The sequence below is a fragment of the Protopterus annectens genome, chromosome 10.part0, assembly GCF_019279795.1.
Source record: "Protopterus annectens isolate FY-2018-M chromosome 10.part0, PAN1.0, whole genome shotgun sequence".
NCBI lineage: Eukaryota > Metazoa > Chordata > Ceratodontiformes > Protopteridae > Protopterus > Protopterus annectens.
The window spans coordinates 1,657,112,061-1,657,126,095 of record NC_056744.1 but is presented as its reverse complement, the minus strand read 5'-3'; positions in this window follow the sequence as shown (position 1 = coordinate 1,657,126,095).

Genomic DNA, 14,035 nt, shown 5'->3' with positions numbered 1-14,035 from the left:
CAGTATTGTTCTATTCATTCACTTTCCTGACCTAACAGATAATCACCTGCTTCTCAATACATTTCCAAAAGGCATAAACATGAATTTTGCTGTGCTAGCAAATACTGGGTCAGAGAGCATCTTGCAATTTCAGAAAGCATACTGCAGTTTGAAAACGCGTCTTATAATTTCATACAGAATTGAGCTGTACATAAAATAGAATGAAATGTGTTAACCGTTTTAGCTTCTAATAAGCACTAAACATATACATCAATACATATTTTTCTAACATTTCCCCCTGTTAATACTTTTTATTCTATTTTTAAAAGCATAAACAATTGCTTCTTCTCCTAACCTCTTTCTATTTAGAATTTGCAGTTAAGAGAGTCATTCAGTTTAAACTTATGAAAGTGTTTCATTTTTCAGCAGTTCTTTAATTTCAGTACTTTGATATAAAGTCTCAGAAACTGACATGTCTATAAAATCTTTGATCAATCTTTTCATGCAGGGAATACCACAATAAACACACACTCCTAATAGGAGTAATCCCACACAAATGGCAATCAGGATGTTCATTAGGATGCTACCCCACCCCCCAAACAAATTCTGGAAAAAGTCCGTCAGTGAGTTTGGGCCTGGTTTGGTCATGACCGACACTTGCTGAATCACCTCAAGATGGTCGTTTATCTCATGCTGGTTGTCAGGAATATACGAGCAGCACTCTCTTTTATTAAAGTGCACGTTCCACCTTTAGCCGCTAGGGTGAAGTCAAGAGCCATGCGGTTTTGAAGCACCACAGTTCTCATAGCGTTCAGTTCATCAGTCATTAACTTGAGAGCAGAAAAAGTTGCATTACTCATTACTTCAAGAAGTTTGGACAGTTTTCTCAGCTCCCAAATCGATTTCACTGTGCCATATACAGGGGCTATACCTGCCCACGATATAATAGTGTCACTCAAGTCCATGTGTGTCAGTTTATCTTTGTTTTTCACGGAATTATGATTTCTCCAGCCTGCTTCGATTCGTCCCACTGGATTTTCAGGCCTTCTGATTGGATTTCCGGTTTTCTTGGTGACCTCTCTGACATTTCGAATTCTTCCCTGAGGCAAAACTGCAGTGTGTCGTATGGCCGGAACCAGGTAACCCAAAAAACAACTGCCGGACCAGTTCTCAGGTAACCATTTGTATGCCTTTTTCCCACAAACAAAATAACGATTCTCTACTTTAGTATTAATATACACCTGCCCTGCATGAAACATTTTCTTATCAATAATAGATAGTTGTTTTAAAAGAACAGGATTACGTTGTATCTCATTAATAGTCTTATGGATTAACTCAAGATATGAGTCATAGTTTGCATCACAGATATAACCTGCATTATTGGCTTTGGTATAACATTTGTAAGGAATAGTCACGTTACTATTACTCCAACCTACCTGAACAGTATCATTTTTGTAAAAACATACAAGTCCCTTTTGTGTAACAGGCAGGTACAATGCTATTTTTTCTTGTGATTTTACAGTTGTAGTATCAAAAAGCAAATTTTCCCAGGTCTCATTGACCCCTAGGGGGACAGCAGTCACTAATAATCCCCCGTATGCTGTTGGTATAGCTGTGCAGATCCAGCAATTTGAAACATTAAAAGTTTCAGCATACACATATTTAATTGCTTGGTAAGTGTTAAAGTTCGGATGCCAGTCTATGAATGATTCACATTTATTCAGTTCAGCTCGTGTGGCTGGAAAAAGGAAAGGCCACAACAAAAAGATTAGTGTTATCAGTATGGCCAACAGAATGATCATGCAATACTTCTGAGGTTGTTCAGCATTTCTATTTGCTCCGTATCTGGTCATTTTGTTTTTGTGTAACAGTAACAAGTTTTTTGTCCAGTTCAAAGTTTTTAACCAATTTACAGTGTCAGATGAATCCAGGATGCTTGCTTTGCAATCTTGACTGCAGTGGGTGTTGACAGTAGCACTTGGTATGGCCCTTCCCACTTCAGTGTGGTCCAGTTCCTTCTCTTGATAACTTTTACCCAGACCCACGTGCCTGGGACTACTGCTGCTTCCGATGGTCTGGTTTGTTTTTTTATCTGAAACAGAATTTAACTGCAAAAGTTGTTTATTACTTAAAAGTCATCTCATATACTCTGCAAGTGAACTGTCAGCCTCCTAGTCTGCAGGCATGAGAGGTTTCCACTGAGGTATATAATATGCCCTCCCAAACAGTATTTCAAAAGGAGTTAACCCCTTTGCATTTGGAACAGTTCTCATGCTCAACAGTGCCAGAGGCAGGCAGTGAACCCAGTTTTTGTGTGTCTCACTAATCAATTTCCTAAGTTTGTTTTTCAAAACCCCATTATACCTCTCTACTAATCCTGCAGATTGGGGGTGGTATGCACAATGGTTCTTTAAGGAAATTCCGAAATATCGACTCAACTGTTGTATGGTTTGATTTACAAAGTGTGTGCCATTGTCACTGTAGATCTTTTCCGGTATGCCAAATCTAGGAATAATTTTTTTAACAAGGACTTTTGCTATCTCTGAAAAAAACAAAAAAAATCTTGCTTTTTTCCCACTTTTCTGAGATTTAAAAAAGTTCAGTTACAGGCTTGCTGTTCTTGAACTGTTTGTAAGTTTCTGTGAGGTCATTTTTTGCTTGGGCTAAAGGGAAGTCTCTCTGTCGATCAGTGGCAGTGAAAAACATTGAGCAGCCTGCCTGCCCCTGTGGGAGTGGTTACTGACTTGAAACTGTAGTTTTATTGGCCATTTTGGGTCAATTCCAAAACTCCTTCATCTTCCTCTCTTAAAACCCTCTTTTGCACGTTTTTTGTGCATAGCGCAACAGCGGGCAGCGCGCCGCCTAATTGGGTTTAAACTATTCCTGGCTCCACAAAGTCTGCTCTTCACTTTTTCCCTTAGAACTGCTCTATCTCTCAATTTAAACACCATATTCTCATTCTAAGGCCCTTCACTGGTCCAATTAAGTAATCCTTCAAGTTAGCACTGTTAAACCATAAGCACTACTTACTCTTATACTCTCTACGATTACCCTGTCCTCTATTGGTCCATCTTAAATTCAGTTTCCCTATATTACTCTAGCATGTCCAAAGGTCAGTCAATGGTTTCCTCTCCAGTCCAGCTGGTGAATCTGGGAATTTTGAGGCAATGTTACAACTGTCTCATGTACACGGACAACCCTCTCCTCCTCCAAACAGGTTCAAATATATGTGAGAGATGCAACTATTTAGCCAAACTGGAGGCTGAGCTCTCTCATCTCAAAACTGGTGTAACCAGTCAGGAGGAGAAGGTAACCTCACACAACACAATTCCAGTATCACATAGTCCCACCACATCAGCGAACCAAACACATAAATACACAAAACATATTCGGAGGCTCTAAATAAAAATCTACCTAAGCAACAGAGACCTCCAAAGCAGACATCCAAGCAAACGCTACCTCAAAACAAAACACGCACAACACATAGCCCACAAAGTCAGTGTGCCAAGCAGCCACAGCCCTTAAGGCTGAATAACACACCTGATACTCTTGTAATAGGTGACTCTATTGTCAGACACACTGGCGTCCCGCTCACCAGGCTGAATAAAGAGAAGGTCATGGTGAGCTGCCTGTCGGGTGCTAGGATCCGCCACATAACGCAAGCACTCAGGTCACTCCAAAGCAAATACAAATATGACTCAGTCATTGTACATGCTGGTGTGAATGACCTGAGACGTACCTCCCTGGACTACATGAAAAGAGACATAGAGGATCTCTCTGATCATGTAGCCCAGGCTGGTATGACCCTGACCTTGAGCAGCATCTTACTCTCACCTAGAATGATGCCACAGTACAAAGACAAAATGATCGATTTTAACAATTGGCTAAAATTTTGGTGTCATTCAAAGGGGATCCAGTGTCTGTCAGCCTGGGATGACATGCTCGACAAGCCACGTTGCTTCGCTAGGGACGGCTTGCACCTGTCACCACTGGGCTTTCAGATATTGGCAAAGGCTCTTGCCACCCCCATAGTGCCTTTTTAGGCAAGGCTCAAAAGTCAAACCCACCCCCATAGACAGCACAAGGAACAAGAAACTAAGGGTAATGCTGCTAAACGCCTGAAATCTTAACCTCAAGATGCAGGCACTCGAAGCTCTCCTCAGTATGGAGAACATCGATATCTGTGCAGTGACAGAAACCTGGTTCAAGGCTCCAGGGAGCACCCCAGCACTACCAGGCTATACCTCATATCATGCTTTTCGGCCCCAAAACCCGGACCGAACAACAAAAGGAGGGGGAGTTTCCATATTTATCAAGGATATCCACACCTCCAGGTTAGTGGCATTGCACGAAGTATCGGAGACCATCCAAGTGCAACTAACCGTGGGCAAGACTGCTTTTCAGTTTATAGCATGCTACAGACCACCCTCTCAAAGTCAGGAATCCCACTCGGCTTTCCTGAAAACATTGGAGAACATGAAGATCTCTCCAAACACCATTATATTGGGCGACTTCAACTACCCAAACATTGACTGGGAGCACTACTCAAGCCCCAGCACCTTAGCCCAAAGGTTCCTGGAAATTATAAACTCAAATGCTATGGAACAACTAGTCACCACTCCCACGAGGGGACAACATACTAGACCTGATCATTACCAACATGGGGACTCTATGCTCCACACCAGAAGTATATCCCTCATTGGTAAGATCAGACCATAAATTAATTTCACTGGATGTCCACATCCCGACCCCACCCCAGCCCAGAAAACCACAGTGAAAAACTTCTCAAAAGCGAACTTCTCACTTCTCAAAACTGAAGTGGAATCCTTCAAGGCCCCAGGGCCAGTGGTAACTATGGCCCAAACTGCAGAATCCTATATAAACACATTCTACGGACATCTCCAGGAATGCATGGATCATGCTATCCCAAACAAAACCAAGACCCAATCATCCAAAGGCAGGCGTCAGTCTGGTGGACCCCTGCCATAAATAAACTGTACAACAGAAGGAGGAAGCTACTACATGATAGAGCAAAATCCCTAATAGGGAAGGCATCTCTGATCAGTACTAGCAAAAAATTACAATCCCTCATAAAATCCTCCAAGGCCAGCTTCGAGAGAAAAATTGCACAGGACACCAAAGACAATCATAAGGCTTTTTTCAGTTATGTTAGAAACCTGGGATGCAACTCCCAGACTTGTTCTGAGTTGATTCTAAATGACAAAAAATACACTGAACCCACAGACATCGCCAATATCCTGGCAGACAGATTCAGTGCAAACTTCTCCCCCCCCCCCCAAAAGAGCAAGTATCTATCCCGGCAGAAGGCTGCCTCCCAAACATCTCTGATGCTCAGGTGAAGGCTGCCCTCTCCAAAGCAAAAAACACTGCTTCCATGGGACCAGATGGCGTCCCAGGTTGCATCCTACATGAACTCCAAGAGGAACTAATCCCTCAAATAAAACAGCTATACAATCTCAGCCTTACTACAGGATATGTGCCCACAGAATGGCGTACAGCAACAGTGGTCCCACTCCACAAAGGTGGAACCTCTACGGACCCTGGAAACTATCGCCCCATAAGCCTGACTAGCTTAGTCTGCAAGGCTATGGAGAGGATCATCCTGGAGCTCATAAACAAAGGCATTGGGGACCTACAGACACTAGATCCTACCCAGTTCGGCTTTGTCAAGGGCAGATCCTGCCTTTTGAACCTGGTTGACTTCTTCAAAACAGTCACCAAAGCCATAGATGAAGGGAAGGTAGTCCACACAGCCTATCTGGACCTTGCAAAGGCATTTGACACAATACCCCACTCGGGCATCATAGATAAGCTATCCAGCTTAAATATAAACCCCTATGTCACAAGATGGGTCACAAACTGGCTCAAAGACAGAACCCACAGAGTGAGAGTTGCTGGAGCCATGTCAGACTCGAAACCGGTCACAAGTGGCATCCCACAGGGTTCTGTCCTGGGACCACTCTTGTTCGGTATATACTTTTCCGAGGTACAGGCAAATGTGGGAGGACTATGGCTCACCAAGTTCAGACGACTGCAAACTGGGCCATAATCAACTCTCCAGCTGACACAAACATCCTTCAAAAAGGTCTCACAGAGACAGATAACTGGTGCCAGCGCCATGGTTTAAAGCTAAATGCCAAAAAATGTATAGTCATACCCTTTGGCAAAAACAATGTGCCCACAAATTACCACATAGGCGGAAACCCATTAAGTACAGAGAAAGTTATTAGGGACCTGGGGACCCAAGTTGATAGCAATCTCTCCTTTGAAAACCACATTGCCAAAGTGGTTAGAAAGACCTTCTACATAGCCCACCTCATCACGAAGGGTTTCACATCTAGATCAACAGAGGTAATCGTGCCCCTTTATTCATCCCTCATCAGGCCCATCATAGAATACAATGCCCCTTTTGGGATGTACCTTACCAGACACCTGCAGCAATTAGAAAGACCCCAAAAGTATCTCACCAAGAGGATCAAGGGTCTCAAACAGATGCCATATGCTGCTCGGTTAAAAAAACTCCAGCTCTACTCAGTTGCATACCGCTTACTTCAAGGCGATCTATGCCTGACATACAAAGCTATGTCAAATCCAGAATTAATGGACATGCTCCACCTCAGTAAATCTAAATCCCTTAGAGACACACGCTCAAGGGACTTGAACCTCAGCACAGAAATAAATAGAACTTGCTGGAGGGACAGGTTCATAACCCAGAGGCTCCCTTCGCTCTGGAATAGAATTCCAGTTCATGTGAGGCAGAGCACCTCACTGAATCTCTTCAAGAAGAATCTCGATAGGTGGATGGGGGATCGTAGGTTTGTCCCAGGGATTTCTCCCGTGTCACTATTAGACAGAGGCACAGTAAACTAAACCTTAAAAAGGGCACAGTATACTCAAATCAAGGGGTGGCGTAAGCCATACAGAATCGGGCTAGGCTTATAATTGCCCCAGGGCAGATAGCCTAGTATGAACCTATGAACCGTAGCTGCATCTGGATTTTTGGTCGGAAAAGCTTCCACCCATTTGGAAAACATATCTATAATGACAAGACAATATTTCTTATTTTCACATTTGTTTAGTTCTATGAAATCCATACAGATAGTATGGAGCAGATGCAGTGGTGTTGGGAAACTCCCTTGCTTAGGCTTCAATGCCCCTTGTGCATGATGCCTGTTACAAACATGGCATGCTGCACAAAAATGTTTTGTGTAGTTTGTAAATCCATATGCAGTGAACACTCGGTTCACTAACTGTACCATCTGCCCTGTTGAGACATGGCACTGCCCATGGCACAACAAAGCTGCATATCTAAACAAGTTAGACGGCAAAATTGGTTTTCCTTTTTTGGAGATGTACAGCCCTTTTTTAAGAATTGCTCCTCGTTTTATTCATTTTTGTTTTTTTTACATTTGTAGTGTCTGCATTGTTTTTAACATTTTTAAATCTAAAATCTCAGAAGGTTGTAATTCCTCACTCAAAAGAAATACTTCTGAAGCTGAAGCTGCCTGTTTTGCAGCTATATCAGCTCTCGCATCACCTTTTGAAATCCCTATCCTGTTGCTTGGTATGAGCTACGCATTTACAAATAGCTACTTTTTGGGGTAACTGAATAGATTCTAACAAATCTAAAATAAATTGCGCATGATTAATCAGTTTACCAGTAGATGTTATCATTCCTCTATTTTTCCACTGTTGTGCAAAAACATGTACAGTAGAAAAAGCGTACTGGCTGTCAGTAAAAATGTTCACACATTTACCCTTTGCCAAGGTACATGCCCTTGTCAAAGCAATCAATTTTGCTGCTTGTGTAGATAAGTTGTGTGGTAAAGACTTTGCTTTTAAAATCTCAATATCAGAAACTACTGCATACCCCACTAGATTCTGTCCTGTAGGACCCCTTCTGCATGAGCCGTCCACGTAATATGTCACCTCGGCATCATCCAAGGGAACATTCATTAGATCTTTTTTAGGCAATGTCTTTTGCTCAATTTCCTGCAGGCAGCTGTGTGGTGTGCCATCCGCAGGGGTCGGGAGCAAGGTAGACGGGTTTAAAGTTGTACATCGTTTAATTGTCATATGAGGTTGGCTCAAGAGTATAGTTATACAGGAAAGATGTCTAGCAGGAGAAAGATATGCTACTTTTTCTTGCAGTAAAATAATTGCGACTGCATGAGGCACACTCAATGTGAGAGGGTGGAACAACACTACTGAGGCCGAAGCCTGTACTGTCATTGCAGCTGCAACTACTGCTTGTACACAGTGGGGCAGGGATCGTGCCACTGGGTCCAGCTGTGATGAATAATAAGCTATGGGGCGTTGCTTATCCCCATGCTGCTGTGTTAATACTGGTGTCATGTAACCTTGTTTACAATCTACAGTTTGGAAAAAACATTTATGATAGTTTGGTAATTCTAAAACTAATGAGGATGCTATCAGTTGTTTCAGTTTGCAGAAAGCTGATTCTGCTTTTGGTGTCCATTGTAATAAATCTTGTGCTGCCATAGGCTTTTTGTATATTAAGTTGGTCAATGGAGCAAACTCCAAGGCATAGTCTGGAATCCAACTCTGACAGAAATTAGTCGTGCCCAGGAAGGACATCATTTTCTTCTTGGTAGTCGGTTTGGGTGCTTGTAAAATTGCTATTTTTTTATCTTCATCTAATGTTTTGCCTTTTTTGGATATTACATATCCCAGGTATTTAACCTGCTTTTTCCAAAGCTGCAATTTGTTTTTGTTTACTTTCTGTCCTTGAGTGGCTAAAAATTGTAGTAATGCTATGGTATCTTTTTACATTTTTGCTGGGTGGGGGCTGCCAGCAGGATGTCATCTACATAAAGTAAAATTTGGCTGCCTCTTGGTGGACTAAATCCTGCCAAGTTGCTTGCCATCTCTTGTGCAAATATTGTTGGGCTTTTACAATACCCCTGTGGTAATCGCGTGTATGTATACCTTTTTCCCTGAAATGTGAAAGCAAACCAATGTTGGCTGTCAGGGTGTATCGGTATCAAAAAGAACTCATTGCTAATATTTATCACAGAGAAATACTTCTGTTGAGGCTTCAAATTATCTAATAGAGTGTGTGGATCTGGCACCGTAGGTGCTCTAGGTATTACTGCATCATTTGCAGCTTGTAAGTCTTGGACCATACGCCATTTTCCGTTTGCTTTTTTAACAGGAAATAAGGGTGTGTTACATGCTGAATCGGGAGATTCTACCAGTACTCCTTTTTTAAGTAAAGCTGCTATTATAGGTTTGATTCCTACTTCTGCAGCCTTTCTTAAGGGATACTGTCTCTTTTGAGGTCTGAATGCTTTTGGCGTAATAGTAACTGGTCCTGCTGTACGAATTAGTCCTACATCTGATTTCCCTGTTGACCAGAGAGTTTTTGGTATGCTCCGTAAAGCTTTTTCTTCCTCTTCTAGTAAGAGTGCTAATCAGTTGTCCTCGCTAGACTGCAAGTGTGCAGCTGGGTGTGTCTGCGTTATTCAATTTAACTTCTGTTTTTGCATTTCCTGTTTTGACAATTTTAACTCTGTTTGCTTTTTTCACTTTGTGACTTTTTTTTTCAAGATCTGCCCATTTTACATTTTTGTCTTTGGTTAAACTAACATATGGTAATCGATTAGATTTATAGAGTGCAAAGAATTTCTGGGGCAATGAACAGCTAACTACACTGTTTCCTTTTGTGTCCCAGTGCAGATTAGGTAATACTAATCTGTTTGCATGGTTTTTAAACAGTTTTTGCTCATATTTTTTATTAGGTTCTGGTGTGCTACAATAATACAGAGTGTACAGTGCAACAAATGCTGTTTATCAGTGTCAAGGGAGGGGGACTTATTGATATCTACGTTTATCAGTTCTTTATTGCACTGTTGTGATTATTTTGCTGCTTGTGTATCTCTGCTACCTTTAAACTACAACAAAAGAAAAAAAAAATCTTGCTTTTTTTCCCACTTTCTGAAAGTTAAGAAAGTTCAGTTACAGATTTGCTGTTCTGAACTGTTTGGAAGTTTCTAGAAGGCCAATGCTTGCTTGGGCTAAAGGGAAGTCTCTGTGTTCACCAGTGGGAGTGGTTAACACTGAACAGCCTTCCTGTCCCTGGAGGAGTGGTTACTACCTAGAAGCTGTAGTTTTATTGGCCATTTTGGGTCAATTCTAAACTCTTTGATCTCTCTCTCTTAAAACCAGGCTGCCTCGTGGTTTTGGCGTCTTTTCAGGCTTGCTAGTTGTTGCTGAAGCACATACCAAGAGGAGAAAATGCTGAGAGAAGAAAAGGAGACACTTTTGTGATTTTAAGTATTTTCTTCTGATTTTTTGTTAAGTTTTACTGCTTTGCCGCCTACTTTTGGCATTTTCCGGCTTGCTATAGTTTATATCTGTAACAGTAACAGTACTTGGAACACATCTAGAGCCTGTTTACTGCATTTCCTGTGTTGCACTTAATTTAAAATAGTTTTTTTCTCTAAAAACTGCATTTTACCAGATTTTGGCCTAGCACTCAAGTGTGGGGTCATTTATTGCACTGTTGTGATTATTTTGCTGCTTGTGTATCTCTGCTACCTTTAAACTACAACAAAAAGAAAAAAAAAAATCTTGCTTTTTTCCCACTTTCTGAAAGTTAAGAAAGTTCAGTTACAGATTTGCTGTTCTGAACTGTTTGGAAGTTTCTAGAAGGCCAATGCTTGCTTGGGCTAAAGGGAAGTCTCTGTGTTCACCAGTGGGAGTGGTTAACACTGAACAGCCTTCCTGTCCCTGGAGGAGTGGTTACTACCTAGAAGCTGTAGTTTTATTGGCCATTTTGGGTCAATTCTAAACTCTTTGATCTCTCTCTCTTAAAACCAGGCTGCCTCGTGGTTTTGGCGTCTTTTCAGGCTTGCTAGTTGTTGCTGAAGCACATACCAAGAGGAGAAAATGCTGAGAGAAGAAAAGGAGACACTTTTGTGATTTTAAGTATTTTCTTCTGATTTTTTGTTAAGTTTTACTGCTTTGCCGCCTACTTTTTGGCATTTTCCGGCTTGCTATAGTTTATATCTGTAACAGTAACAGTACTTGGAACACATCTAGAGCCTGTTTACTGCATTTCCTGTGTTGCACTTAATTTAAAATAGTTTTTTTCTCTAAAAACTGCATTTTACCAGATTTTGGCCTAGCACTCAAGTGTGGGGTCATTTATTGCACTGTTGTGATTATTTTGCTGCTTGTGTATCTCTGCTACCTTTAAACTACAACAAAAAGAAAAAAAAACAAAAAATCTTGCTTTTTTCCCACTTTCTGAAAGTTAAGAAAGTTCAGTTACAGATTTACTGTTCTGAACTGTTTGGAAGTTTCTAGAAGGCCAGTGCTTGCTTGGGCTAAAGGGAAGTCTCTGTGTTCACCAGTGGGAGTGGTTAACACTGAACAGCCTGCCTGTCCCTGGAGGAGTGGTTACTACCTAGAAGCTGTAGTTTTATTGGGCATTTTGGGTCAGGTCTAAACTCCTTGATCTCTCTCTCTTAAAACCCTACAACTCTCTTTTTGCGCACTGAGCAGCGTCGCCTAAACAGGTTTAAACTATTCCAGGCTCCACAAAGTCTGCTCTTCACTTTTTCCCTTAGAACTGTTCAAACTCTCAAAGTAATCACTCTATTTTCTTTCTAAAGCCCTGCACTTGTTCAGCGCTTATAAGGAAACACTAACTAACTAAAGCACTACACCCTCCTTGACTTCTCATAAGTATTAGACTCCCGATTGGTCCTTCCTGATCAAGTGAAAAATGAGTTCCCTTCCCTAATCTGATCAGTAAAAAAAAAACAGTTCCCTATACTAATCTGGTATGTCCAAGGGTCAGTTTCAAGGTTACTCTCCGGTCCAGCTGGTGAATCTGGGAGTTTTGAGGCAATGTTACAATTGCCTTATGTACACAGACAACCCTCTCCTCCTTCCAGCAAACTCTAATACATGTGAGAGATGCAGTTACACAGCCAAACTGGAGGCAGAGCTCTCTCAACCCAAGACTGGCACAGTCAGTCAGGAGGAAGAGGTAACCACCCACACCACAAATTCAGTCTCACACAGACCTATTGCATCTGCATACCCAACTCATAAACACACAAAAACATACTCGGAGGCTCTAAATAAAAATCTCCCTGAACAGCAAAGACCTCCTAAGCAGATATCCAAGCAACAGCCGCCCCTCAACAATACCCACAAATCACATATCTCACAAAATCAGTGTGCCTCACAGTCACAGCCCATAAGGCCAAACAACACACCAAATACACTTGTTATAGGGGACTCTATTGTCCGGCACACTGACGTCCCACTCACCAGACTGAACAAGGTGAAGGTCACTGTAAGCTGCCTGTCAGGTGCCAGGATCCGCCACATAACGCAAGCACTCAGGTCACTCCAAAGCAAGTACAAGTATGACTCTGTCATTGTCCATGCTGGTGTGAATGACCTGAGACGTACCTCCCTGGACTACATGAAAAGAGACCTAGAGGAGCTCTCTGACTCGGCCCCAAAACTCGGACCGAAGCACAAAAGGAGGGGGAGTATCTATATTCATCAAAGATACCTACACCTCCAGGTTAGTGGCACTGCACGAAGCATCGGAAACCATCCATGTGCAACTAACAGCGGGCAAAACTGCCTTTCAGTTTGTAGCCTGCTACAGAACACCCTCCCTATTACAGGAACCCCACTCGGCATTCCTGAGAACACTGGAGAATATGAAGATCTCTCCAAACACTATGTTACTGGGTGACTTCAACTACCCAAACATTGACTGGGAAAACTACTCAAGCCCAAACACCCTCGCCCAACGGTTCCTTGAATTTATAAACTCTAACGCAATGGAACAACTGGTCACCACTCCCACAAGAGGGAACAACATATTGGACCTGGTCATCACCAACATGGGGACTCTATGTTCCACACCAGAGGTAAACCCCTCATTGGTAAGATCAGACCATAAACAAATTTCCCTGGACATTCATATCCCGTCCCCACCCCCAGCCAAAGAAATAACTGTAAAGAATTTCTCCAAAGCCAACTTTGCACTTCTCAAGACTGAGGTGGAATCCTTCAAAGCCCCTGGGCCAGAGGATAATACAGCCCAATCCGCAGAATACTTTACAAATGCATTCTATGAGCACCTGCAGGAATGCATGGATCGTGCTATCCCAAATAAAACTAAGACTCACTCCTCCAAAAACAGACCGGTCTGGTGGACCCCGGCCATAAATAAGCTATACAACAGAAGGAGGAAGCTACTACATGACAGAGCAAAATCCCAAAAAGGGAAGGCATCTCTGATCAGTATTAGCAAGAAACTTCGATCCCTCATAAAATCATCAAAGGCCAGTTTTGAAAGAACAATTGCCCTAGACACTAAAAATAATCACAAGGCCTTCTTTAGTTATGTCAGAAACATGGGCAGAAACTCCCAGATATGCTCTGAATTGTTGCATAACGGTACAAAATATACCAAACCTACAGACATAGCCAACATCCTGGCAGCCAGATTCAGCGCAAACTTCTCCCCCCGCAAAGGAGCAAATGCCTATCCCAACTGAATGTAACCTCCCTGACATCACAGATGCACAGGTGAAAGCTGCCCTCTCCAAAGCAAAAAACACAGCATCTATGGGATTGGACGTGTCCCAGGCTGTGTCTTACATGAGCTCCAAGAAGAACTGAACCCTCACATTAAGTCACTGTTCAAACTTAGCCTTACTACAGGATATGTACCCAAAGAATGACGTAGAGCTACAGTGGTCCCACTCCGCAAAGGTGGTGCCACAATGGACCCCGGAAACTATCGCCCCATAAGCCTGACTAGTCTGGTCTGTAAAGCTATGGAGCGTATTATCATGGAACTCATAAACAAAGACATTGGGAGCCTCCAGACACTGGACCCTACCCAATTCGGCTTTGTTAAGGGCAGATCTTGCCTCTTAAACCTAGTTGATTTCTTTGAAACAGTTACCAAAGCCATAGATGAGGGCAAGGTAGTCCACACAGCCTACCTGGACCTCGCAAAAGCCTTCGACAC